Raw genomic sequence first — 3,520 nt, 5'->3', positions numbered from 1 at the left:
TTGTTCTGTTGTGTTTTCATTTGGGAACTTTTCATGGTATCCTATAAACTGAACTGCTACTTGAATGGTAAAAGAGTATATTCTGTGTGAGACCCTTCCATAGGAATACTCTGTGACTAATATTAAGCTAGCGTTGCTGGTTTATCTCATTCATTTTATTTGTGTTAGGTATAGAGCTGTGCACTGACAATCTGGATTTAATTCAAGTCTAATGTAAGTTTTAGTTACGAGTTGATAGTCGTGTTACAAATTTTTTCATTACACTTTACTAGACTAGAAATAACAGTTCTACGTATTCATAACCAAACATATAACAACAACACACAATCAACTATTTTGCTGCTTAAGTCCTTGGCACCAGTTAATGTGAATTGAAAAAAAAAAAAAATTAAAATGTTGAGTGACTATGCAGATTCTCTAGTAAAGCTGGGGGATTCCTCTGCTGTGGCACCAGGCCTCCAACTCTCCCCTGGGCCTGCAACAAGCCACAACTATGATTCTCCAAATGAGACACAAACCCACCTTTTGAGTGAGGGGGCATTGGCTGACACCAACACAGTGAACCAGCAGCAACCAGTGAGGCCGAAGCTTACCAACCGGTTCACCAGGTTCGCTGACCCTCAACTGCAGTACCACATTCAAGACCACCAGACCTGCGGGCAGTACACAGACTCAGGACTAGGCCCACAGCTTACCCCACCACCCCCAAAGCTGTCACCTTATACTGATCAGTGTATTACAGCTCATGTGTCTACATTACCAGGCTCTGGAGCTTCAATGCAGGCACCCTCGCTCTGTTTTGACATCAGCCCAGCCACGAGACCAAGCTGCCAGACAAACAGGTCAGATTACAGCCTGTCAAGTGCAACCTCTCCAGCGCCCCAGCCGGCGGTGCAGACAGCAATGGCCTCTGCCCTCCCACCCCACGCAAGCGTGCACAGGCCCACCGCCACTCTGCCGCTTCAAAGTCTCCCACGCCCCACCTTCCCGGAAATGCAAACTGTACAGCAGTCCACCATGAACCATCCAAGCACTTACCCTTATCCAACTCGGGCTGTTCAGCCTACCTCCCAGGTCTACACCAGCTATGCATATTCCACTCCTGCGCCCCAGGTTCCCATGCCAAGTTTTCAAACACCACAAACAATGAACATTATGAATAACCCCCCTGCTGCTGGGCAAACCCTCCAAGGTTCAGAGTATGGACCAACCCCTCAGTTGCATGTGTCGCATGCTACTGTCCCCTACTCTCAGGACCTGGCCCGTGGTGAAGTGGCCCCCATACTCCCATCTGCCACCGGTGTATGGGGCCCCAACACAACTGCGCCCATCCCTCTGAATGTGACTTATGCAGCTTTTGACCACACAGCTCCTCTCCACGCCCCTGCTCCAGTACATCTGCGGACACCTGCTTCAGACCCTCAAGCCAGCATGTATCCCAATGCCCTCCCACCACCCACACCCCTACCTCCATCCTCCACTCCACACATGCACTCACACCTGTCCGAGCCACCATTAAAGACTCCTGTCAGAGCCATGGCCAACCCAAGCCTTCCACTGGCTGCCTATGGTGGTTTCATGCAGACCCATCAGGTGAAGAATGTCCAAGTCTTCACTGGTAATGCTGATAGAAAGATGCTTGTAGAGGACTGGATTCGTGACATGCAGTATCTCCTGGAGGCAATAGAGCTCCCCACGCACCTCCGCTTTTCCACTGTTGTGCGACACCTGAGTGGTGAGGCCAGAGAGCTGGTTCTGAATCTACCTCCCCATGACCAAACCCCTGAGAAGGCATTTGAGGAACTGAGGGCGGAGTACAGTGACACACAAGGCTCCTTAGACCCACTAGCTGACTCCCATGAGTGTAGCCAGAGGTTGGGAGAGTCTCCCTGCTCTTATGCTATATCACTGGAGGCAACATTGCGAGCTGTGGAAGAAAGTCAAAGAGGGGGCAGGCCTTTCCCTGACCGTGATAGTAAACTCACCCGGCAGTTCTTAAGAGGGCTTAATGACGAGGAGGTGTATGCAAGGATTTCACCAATGAAGCCCAGGCTTTTGAGCTTCCGAGAGCTGCAAGCTGAGCTCAGAAATCTAGCAAAAGAAACAAAAAAATTCCAGTCACAACACAGGGCAAAGAAAACATATACCCAGGTGCATGTCACATCAGAGTGTGGTACAAATGTGAAGACAGAAAGGACAAAACATACCTCAGAGTGGTCAGAGTTGACAGAGATGGTTAAGAAATTAGCTCTTAGCCAAGAGGAACAGATGGCCAAGTTGTCTCACCTTGAATCGAGAATTGCTGCTCCGCCCCCTGTTCCCCCACCAAGAGTCCAGCCATCTCCTGGAACTACAACTCAGAGCTCAAGTGTTACATGCTACCAGTGTGGGAAGCAAGGACATATAGCCCGGGTTTGCAGAGCGGTGTTCCCAGATCCCAATGTGGCCTGGGCTCGCCAACCCCAGCCTATGACCCCTCCAGAGGGGAACACACCACACTCAGCTCGGCCTTTAAACGCCTAGAGCCCATGGTAACCGGGGCCACCATGGGCAAGCAGCAAGACCCCCCACTGCAGGTGAACGAAACTGGTGATGGAGGAGAGGACACCCCCTTAGTGGGTCCCAGGAACGAGGGGGAGGTGGAAGTCAATGGAATAAAGTGTAGGGCTCTCATTTACTCTGGCTCTCAGGTAACCAGTATTACTCACGGATACTGGCGCAACCACCCCGTCCTTCAGAAACAAAAGCTACAGTCCTCTAAAATACCCATAGAGGGTGCGGCAGGTCAGAGTGTGCCCCATCATGGTGTCCTGCGCATTAACTTGAAAGTGCTGGGGAAAGAGTTCAAGACTGTGCCAGCTTTTGTTGTCCCTGATTCTGAGTATCGCTCTTCTGTCCCTTTGCTTGTTGGGACCAATGTCATTCGTGCCTCCAGGAGCCACCTCCAAGCAGCCTATGGCCAGCAGTTTCTTCACCGGGTCAAGGAAAGCCATCCGGAGTGGTACACTGCTCTACTGGAGATTGGGAGCCCCGAAGATAGTGGAACGGATGACATGGTGGGCCCTGTTGTGTACACTGGCCGTAAAATACGCATTCCTGGGGGAAAAGAGATGGATTTAAGGTGTAAGATCAAAGTTGGCCCACAAAAAAAAACTTATACAGCCCTGATTGAAGGCCACCCTTCCCAGCAGCTTCCCCAAGACCTCTTGGTTGCCAAAGTTCTTGCTGATGTAAAGAAAGGCTGTGCCCCTGTCAGAGTGATGAACCTGTCCCAGCATGCTATCACGATCAAGCCAAACACACATCTGGCCAATGCTTTCCTGGTGGACAATGTTGTGAAATTTTCAGACAAAAAGCAGGGTGGACGTCACGATGGTGGGAGCGAAGAGGCATGCCTGAGTCTGGATCAAGTGGTGGCAAGTTGTGGGGTGGACCTAAGTGAAGCGGCAGTGGAGGATGAGCACCAGTGCTCCCTCCTCGAAGAGTTCGTGGAGAGGAATGCAGGCGTGTTCTCCCAGCA

The sequence above is a fragment of the Centroberyx affinis genome, unplaced genomic scaffold (genome assembly GCF_046629955.1).
Source record: "Centroberyx affinis isolate AG114_WGS23_722 - 3 ecotype Tasmania unplaced genomic scaffold, CSIRO-AGI_Caff_v1 ptg003336l_1, whole genome shotgun sequence".
NCBI lineage: Eukaryota > Metazoa > Chordata > Actinopteri > Beryciformes > Berycidae > Centroberyx > Centroberyx affinis.
This window is presented reverse-complemented; position numbering follows the sequence as displayed.